The sequence below is a fragment of the Petromyzon marinus genome, chromosome 17 (genome assembly GCF_048934315.1).
Source record: "Petromyzon marinus isolate PM22_M1 ecotype Great Lakes invasive population chromosome 17, UKy_Petmar_22M1.pri1.0, whole genome shotgun sequence".
In the NCBI taxonomy this organism is placed as follows: Eukaryota; Metazoa; Chordata; class Hyperoartia; order Petromyzontiformes; family Petromyzontidae; genus Petromyzon; species Petromyzon marinus.
Genome location: NC_133683.1, coordinates 16,351,236 through 16,360,741, shown reverse-complemented (window position 1 = coordinate 16,360,741; position 9,506 = coordinate 16,351,236).

Sequence of the window (9,506 nt, the reverse complement as noted above, 5' to 3'; positions counted from 1 at the left end):
TTTGTAACGTCGAGATAAAAAATATTCCTCTAAGTGATTGAGGCTGTACGTGCACCAAATGACGTGCATGGTGGATACAACAATGAAGTTAAAGCACATTGGCATTTCCGTCGGGTTAAAACGCTAATAAGGACGTTGCTTGAGAGGTTAATCCTCTTTGCTGGCAGGATGTTTATAGAGGTGGTGATCTCCAGCGAGGAGCATTGGAGGAGTATTTCTGGTAGGGCTTTTAACTTTAAGGCCCGGTCTTTGATCAATTGGTAGCAGAATTTCAAGATATTCACCGAGCTGCTCGTCTCGCCATTACCACCACTCGCTCATTCACTCACCAACCTCGACAAGAACAGAGTATATAAACACGTCGCTGATCAACTCCCCCGTGCCATACAGCCGTGCAGCAAATGTCAAACGCAGTTCTTCGCTGCAACCGACACGCTCGGACAACAAATCAACAACAACGCGTGCAGTTCAGGGTAAGTCATCATCACGGTCCGTGTGCTGTCGGGATTCCGTTCCCAAATCCCAACAGTAGTTGGGCAGAAGGATAGAAATGCGAGCAGATTGTGTCACCGATCCTCGGCAAACGTAATCTTAAAATAATCGGAAGGTTTTTTTGTATTTTTTTTTAAGCAAAGCCCATTCAGCTGAGATGTTCTTTTTGAAGGGCGCCTCTGCCCGCAGACTCGGATTTGAAGTTGAAGCTTTTGTTATAAAAGCGAATACAGTCCACTGCATTGTCTAGGTAATAACAGCTGATGGAGCCTCATTTCACTATCGGATTTAAAGAAAAAGTAATTGGACCCATTCTAAATGTCGAAGGATTCGAGCTGTCTGGTATTTGTGTTACCGAAAATGACTGTGCGTGTGTACATGTAGGCAGCCCTTGAGCTGACGGGCCTCCAGGCGCACGTGCGGTTCCTTGAGAGTTATTTGACCATGCTTCACCACGCTGGTTCTTGTGGACGAAAACAAATCAACAACAACAACAACGCTGTGGGAGCGTTGGCGTGATGGCAAATATCGTTGCAGAGTTCGATACAACAGTGGATGTTTGATGCACTGCGGTCTGCTGCCCACATGTAAATTCACAGGTAGGCTGTTTTGTTTACGATTTGGGGAATGTATCTTATTACAAGACGCTTCGCGAAGTAGGACGAACCTTCTCGTTTTAGAACCGGTCAATACGGTTCTAAAATTCTCGGACACCTACAGGATTATAAAACGCGCAGGGGAGGAAAGTGCATCTTTATAAATCCGGAGAATACCGTTCAGCGCTTTACAGAAGAGAACACCTCATATCCGCGGCCCTATTGGCTGTAACTCCTATTATCCACGGCCCTATTACCTGCGACTCCTGTTATTCGCGACCCTGTTACCTGCAACTCCTATTATCCGCGACTCTTAGTATCCGCGACTTGTATTATCCGTGACCCTGTTCCCTGCGACTCATCATCTGCGACTCATTACCTGCGGTAGCTGTAATGTTGGCAAAAGCTCACGTTACTCGTGGCCCTATTCCTCCCGATTAACCGCGGGGGGGTTATCCACGATATTTATTTCTTACCCGCGGATAGCAATCAAATAGCGGATACACCCTGCATATTAAAAGGATCTGCGATATTTGGTCTCGTTAACCACACCCCCATCATCACCACGGATAAGCGGAGGAATTCCTGTGTAGAAGATACCGCTAGGAGACGGTACGCAGACTTGTTGGTGAAAGTGTAGTGACATAGAATTGGTCGCTACGTGGCATAGCGCTGTTTGCTGGCAGAGAAGGGGATCTGCAGTTGCAGCAACCCGGACTGACAGCAGGTCACGTGATAAACCAGAGAGAGAGAGAGGGATGTAGGATATAGGTTACAGAGGGGGCACGTGAGGGAAGCCCGGGAACCTGCTAGTAGGTTCTAGAAAGGGGGCGTGGCCGGAGCGGAGCGAGGCCACGCTGGGAGGATAAAAGGGGACCCCGAGCAGGAGCTTGGGGCTGTCGCCTGGAGTGGGAACCCATCGTCGTGCTGCTGGAGTCTTCGCTGCCGTCCGCGTCTTCACCGACTCGGCGTCGTCAGTCAGGCAGTCTGCCAGCTGTCCTGACTGAGAGCTGTAGTTACTTTGTGTGGACTGTGAAGGCTGTTTATAAACAGAGTGCCTCCTACTCTTAGTGTCTCTGAGTCAGTCACTACAAAAGTACAAAGTGGGATATTGTATCAGAGGCTAAACAAGTTCTTTTTTGTTTAAAACAGGTCCCTGCAGGGTGGGCTGGTAAGAACATTGGAATTTTGCGCAATTTTTTGACATTGTTACGTAAAATTAAAATGAGATAATGTGACTTCCAAATGTTGGGTGCAATAAGACATATCAAGTCTCTGCGCTGTCTATTGCTGATTTTACACCCAACAGCACGAGATTTCTCTTCGTTAAAGTATTGAAAGGGGACGGACGGACGGACACATTAATCTATTGCAGGCTGGTACACTCAGTTTACAACTTCGTTCCTACCAGTATGAGCCAGATGTTACTTGTCAAAGTTGCTTGTTTATATACTGATTGAAACTGAGCTAGGACGTTTAAGATATTTGTTTGACACTTTGATGGTGCATTTTTATTGCACTTCATGCGAAGCGTTTTATTAATTACTAGAACTAAACGGCGAATTACGTAAACGTTATATATGCGTACAAGCGTATAAATCATGCGCTTGTAGGGCAGAGTCAAGGCTGTGAAGCCTAATATATAGTCTTTTAAAGCCCCGTGTTTAAATGGACATTCTTATGTATACTATACCATCGATATCATAATCACGAACCATGGGCAGATAAGCCCATAGGTGTCCGCTGCACATTTCGTAAACAGACCTCGATGAGGATAATATTGGAGAGTATTTACCATGCGGGAAAGCCTCGCCGAGTCTAAACCAGGGGTTGTTAACCTTTACTGCAGTCTTGCGCCCCTTGTGGGTCTCAATCGTTAAAACTTGTGCTATTTTAATAAACACGTAGCTTTGATGAAACAAAGTAGTTGCACCTACGTGCCTGTGCTCAATTTGTGTTTTGATTATTTACCTTCTAAAAAAAATCTGGCCATATCTCACATCATCAGAAAGGGCATCTTGCGCGCCCCAGGGTGTGTGTGCACCCCAGGTTAAGAGCCGCTGGTCTATACATTTTAAAACAAAAACTAGTTCCACCTTGGTGTGTTTTACCAATATTTGGCTTTTTCAAGAATTCGTGAGTGCCCAGAAATATGCCCACAACAACTTCGCCATCTCCTGGGCCTGCTCGCAATCCTTACGTCTACACACCTATCAAACTAAACGGTTTAATCCGTTTAGGTGCTAAGTCCGCCAATTAAATGCTAATTTTTATGCTAATTCCTTTGTCAAGGCACTTTGTTTCTTCTCACACAGCTTAAAGGTCGCGGTCTGAGCTTGGCTGTGTTCACTCCAGCGCTATCCTTTAGACAGTCTGGTCCCTTCACCTGATGAAGGCCACTTGTGTTGTGGCCGAAACGTCGTGATTTTTGTTGTTTTTATTTTTTACCTACGTGACTTTACCGAATAGAACCAAAGAGTATTAATCCGTATTCTTGTACAGGAAATTTAGATTTCAGGTCCATACGGCGTACAGCCGTTTCAACACGGGCAAAAAAATGTTTTGCCCATGTTTGTATTTCTCTCTTGTGATGGGACTTTGTTCGGATGAACTTTGTAATTGATAAGGGCACAGGGCAAACAATAAGATCTGAACTAGTCTGTAATAAGCTAGACACTGATAAGGGGTTGGCAGGTATGTAGTGGTGAGTGTACTAGTGGTGAGTGTAGTGGTGGTGATTGTACTATTGGTGTCTATTTGTTTGTGTTTCTCCCTTGTGATGGGACTTTATAGGATGAACGTTGAGATGCATAAGGGCACGGGGTGACCAATAAGGTCTGAATTAGTCTGTAATAAGGTAGGGCACTGATAAGGGGTTTGCAGGTTTGCGTCTAAACCTCATGGCGAGCACCCTGGGAGTCAGTCACCCAGGATTGCCTCTGCTCAATATCCCATTTTTCTGGCGAGGTCGTTGCACGTCCCTTCGGAGTGATTTTGATCGTACTATATGGCCAATGTTTTGTTAAAATCCCCAGAAGTAATAGCGATACGCACACACCCGTTAATGTTGTTCTCTCTGAGAGCCTGGATTCGCGCTTTCCCGCTGCGTGTTGGCACAGCCTATGTAAGGATTACTGATCTGATATTTTAAAAAAAGTCACACGCGTATACATTATATTAAACACGTAATGAGATATTTTTTTGTATCCATCACCATGGCTTTTTTAAAGTCAACAAGTTTGCATCTGACAATAATATTTTTTGCACGGATCTGGCTTTTAATGTTGAATGAGCTTTTGCTGTAAGTCAACAGAACACAAACGACTGTATGCACAGGATTAGGCAGGCTTGAACATCGAATAGCACTGTATCCCCCCTTAAGGCATGTACATTAAAATGGCGTGCCTTTAAAAAAAACTTTGCCTTGTATCGTATATGTTTAGCGTTAACGGGGCAGGGATGTTTAATTAAAACGTCCACTTAGAATCGGATAAACATCTCCGTCGAATGGGGCCCCTAAGCAGAAAACATGCACACACGCTTCCCATTAATATTTATCAACTCAAACAATCCTCTGAGAGCATCACACCACCACTGTCTGCGTAAAATGAAAGTGAATTATGCATGCGGAGATTCCGGTAATGGCTTTTGACATTCGCAGCATCGTCTCTTTGGCCCACATACATCTTGCAAAAATGCAGTGGACCGTGAAATGGTACTGTAGTTGCACAGAATGTATGTCCCCTTGCACCAGCCTTTTTTGGTGTAATATTTTATCTTGCAGCTCCTGAAAGCAACTTGGGGAGCTTGGATACGGCGATCGTGGATTCCCACGGTTGTTGTTCCGTTAGTCATTACAAAGCAACCATCGCGCCAACAATTTTGTCCGTGCGTGGCAAACCCCGCTGACCACCTGCTGTGGCATAGCCGAGCTCAATTCACCAACGTGTAGTGCAATATTTTGAACTACTCCGTTGGCTTAATATTGGATGGCACAGGCTTAAGATGCATTATAAGTTATCGAATTTTTGTTTGCATTTAACCACGTTATTTCCAGAATGACATTAGGGCCGCGTTTCGTACGCAGCGACTCTAAGAGAACGCGTCCAACGCGGAGATGGAGCAACGAAATCGTCTAATGTGCTGCTGGTTGGCTCGGCTGAATGACGGATCGTTACTTCTTCGCGGCGCGGTGAGAGATGGCGACGACTTTGCGAGGCGGCGGCCATCATCCAGCAGTGGATCTGATCGTGGTGGCTGACGGTTCAATGCTGAAGCGCGCGCCGTCGCATCACTTGCATGCTTGGACAGCGCGCGAGAGACTGCCAAAGCTGCCTGAGCATTCCCGGCTCGCGCACCTTCACAGCCGGTAACTCGGAAAGCTCCCCCCCCACCCCCCCCACCGAGCCACCCCCGAGGCTCGGTATTGGCGTGGCTTTGGCGATCAGCCAGTCCCTCGCGTGCCAGTGCCTTGCCGTGTGTCCCCCCCACCACCACCACCACCCTGTGCATTGATATTCGGTGAGTGCCATCGCGCACCGCTCCAGAGCCATCTGCTGCGTCTCCCAGTTTAACACTCAGCAGTAGGAGGCGGCTTTCGCGACCAATATTTTCCACAAAAGGTTTTTGGGGGGGGGGGGGGGTTGGATCGCGTCAATATAAATGCGCCGTTAAACCCGCCACCCCCCCCACCACCCACAGACAATGAGTAAGGTCTGTCACGTGAACAACACGTGGCAATTCGTTTCTCCCAGATGTGATGCCCCCCTCCTGCTGCACCCCCCCGCCCCCCGTGGGGGTTGTCAAAGCCATGCGGTGACGTTGGCTGGCACCGCCGAACTTGCAACCCACACGGTCCCGGTCCGATGGTTCGATTCCATCTCTACCTGCGGCATTTCAAATGGTGGTGCAAGGTTCTCTTGAACCCCCCCTCCCCTCCCAGGGCCGGATTGAGGCACGGGGATTTAGGGGCTGCAGCCCCGGGGGCCTCCGCCAGCTGGAGGGCCTCCAGAGATCAAGTGAAAAGTTATTTCACTTGTGAATGCTGAATTTTGTATGTTGTTAGAACTTGTAAAAATTAATTTAAATTTTCTTTAACTTTTTTTCCTTTTGAAAATATTACTGGGGGCCTCACAGTACCTGTAGCCCAGGGGCCTACAAAATCTCAATTCGCCCCCCCCCCCCCGTGAACGTGTTTATACTGTGGTCCAGTGCTGGATGAAGCTAGGGCGGGGCCTGTAGCATATCTTATAAATAAAGGGGCCCTGAATAAAAAAAGAGAGACAAATATTAAAATACATTTTTTTTACTTTTATAGTAAAGCAATTGTATTTTTTCGTTTGCTATACATGCAGATAATACGACAAATCGCTAAGGCAGTATAGTATTATAGTAATAGAGCAAGTGCCGAATTACTTAACCGGAATTGATAGCTTTAAAGCATTTAGCTCGGGGCCCGTAGCATATGCTACTTTTGCTACTGGGATAATCTGGCACTGCTGTGGTCAGAATCGGAAGTATTTCCCGGTGTAAATCCCATAGAGCTTTAAGAAGCGCTTCTTCTTTTCAAGGGCAACTCGGCTGGCAGACAACATCAAAGCATTTCACAATCACAGATGTAAAAATACAACTTAATAATTACATCTTTTTTATATATACTGTACACATACTGCGGTACTCCGAGCAATATAAATTAATACACCGCTGCTCGGCCGCTCGCTCTGTATGTACGAATGTATAGTACTGTATGTGGAACTTCTTTCGCACCGTACGTAGCCAACGGGGCTAATCGGAGGTGCGGGTGGTGGGGTAAAGTGTGGGTACTCCCACCTCTTCCACAAAAGCATCTGGCCACCATGAGTAGCGCAGGGCCAACCAGACCGTGGTCGCATGGATTTTTCTCCGGGTCCTCCGGGTTTTCCCTCCATTTATAAACACGCGTTTAGAGTATTTGGCTGCTATAAGCCAGGGGTGGGGAACCTTTTTTCCGCCAAGGGACCATTTGGATATTTATAACATCATTCGCGGGCCATACAAAAATATCAACTTAAAAATTAGCCCGTTATATTTGGTCAAACATTTAATTAACTCACCCCTAATGTGATGGTTGGAACTGCTTCTCTTTGGTGAGGCGTGTGATGATGTTAGTTGGTATTGATGATGTTGCTACTCGCAACTGCTTTTCCAGGTTTGCTCCTGGATTTATTGAATTTCGAGTCCCGCCTGCGGTTGCCTTGGCAGGGCCACACCAAATGATTTCGCGGGCCTCATACGGCCCGCGGGCCGGACGTTTCCCACCCCTGCTATAAATGAACCACATGGCGGGACCTCGGGGTCCCATAAGGCCCCGGCTCTCGCATAAACTGGGTTGCGACGTCATTTTACGTCTGTTGAAGGCGAACGACACGGCAATCTATTCCTCTCGACGAGGCCTACACGATGCGTCAATCAACGTTTCAAAGATGTGTTTATGGCTACGGCAATTTTGACAACGACGGGTGCTTAGTGAAGAACGAGGAGAGGATCTATTTCTGGTGGATCGCGGCGTTTATGTGCGCGGTGGGACGGAGTCGCCAAAAAATATATATTAATTACGATTTTGACTTCCGTTTATTCGGGACCCTGGGGTCCCGCCATAAGGTTAAAATGTCCACGTGATAAGCCACTTCGTTGCAGCTATAGTTTGTGATAGCCAGGTCGCTTCTGAAAAAGAGCTATATAGGCTCAGTGAGCCTGACCTGGTAAAAAAAAATTGAAGTTTGTTTAACTCTCGAGAAGGGAGCTCTCGCTCTCTCGAGAGAGAGAGAGCGAAAACTCCCTCCGAGTTTGAGCGAGCTATTTTTTTTATTTTGCAGGGGGCCCCGACCTTTTACCGAGGCATTCTCTTGGTCGCCGCCCACTGTTGAGTCAGACAATTAATCAGCGAGAGGTCACCGACCCACGCCGTGCCGCGCGACCTGTCCACGCCGCTCACGCCTGCTGCAGCGGTGGTGCCGTGAAGGGCAACGCGTCCCCTTTATTTTTCCGCCCCGAGTTGATGTTGCGTGCGGATTGTGTCTCCCGCAGCAGCAGCAGCAGTAGCAGCGCGACCTTGCTCGCCCTTGAAAGCGGAGAGCCAGCCCCCCCCCCCCACCCGGGGGGTGGGGGGAGGAAACTGCATTATTGATTACAGATTTGGACAACTTCTCGCGCGAGCTCATGCTGCGCGCTCTCTCTCTCTCGCGTTCGCCGCTCTTCAAAAGGGAAAGCGCACGCTGCGTTTTGCGACTGACCCACGCGTGTATACACCGTTGCGCTATAAATATACATCGCGTTATAATGAAGGCCCCCCCTCCCGCCCTGCTGTGTGTGTGTGTGCCGTGCCGTGAGGTGTTCCCGTGGAATTTGGGCCACTGCCCAAGAATGCTATGTGCAGTGAAGGAGGGCCTTTTGCCTGAACTGTGACCTATTTTCTATGTATTTCCTTTTTGAGATCACTATGTTATTGGTGAATGTGTTTGAAATTGTTGATTGTGTCCCCACTGCCAACGCACCAGCAACATCACCAAACAATGTCTGTCATTTCGAGTTGGTTTAAAAAATATATATAAGTAGGCGCTACCTTTTATATATCGACGATTTTGTGAATAATAATATTATAATTGTATATTCATGTATGGTTTTTTTTTGCTGTATGATGTGAGACCTGAAATTTGAGAAGCTTGAACTCGATAGCTGATGCATTTGGCAAAGTGTCTGAAGCCTGGACCGCATCACAAGATCCCAGACAATGTTTCGATGTGGCTTGTAAAGTCCTGTGTCCTTTGCGTCTTTGTCTCTCTGCATGTGGGGAGCGGTGGCCGAGCGGTTAGCGCACTGCGTTACGAAGCGGTCGATTCCAACTCACGAACCCGTGACCTCTGGATGCCAAGTGCAGTGCACTAATCGTTGTCCCACCGACAGGCAGCTCCTTCACTTCCCAGCAGTTAAAATGGGGACAAACATGATATAATTATTGATGGATATTTCTCCGCAACAAACCTGGTTTTCACACGTAATTACTTGTAGTGCTAACTGTTGTATATATTGTTATTTTAAAAAAATATATATTAAATGTAAAAATGAAATATGATAAAATACTAAAATAATGTTTTAAAATGTGAAAATTATATAAAATATGTTCATATTGTAATTAAGTGTGATAAACTAAAATGTGTGTTGTGTAATTAATAAATAATGTGTGTTAAATATTAATGATTCATGTGTGGGTGCCTCTGCGGATGTGTATGCTTTAACTTTTAACATAGCTATTTCTGTGACCAGTCACAAGCTAATCATTCAGCCATTGCAATGCTAAATTATATGCTAATTCCTTTGTCAAGGCGCTTTGTTCCTCTCACACAGCTTAAAGGCCGTGATCTGAACGTGGCTCTTTCACTC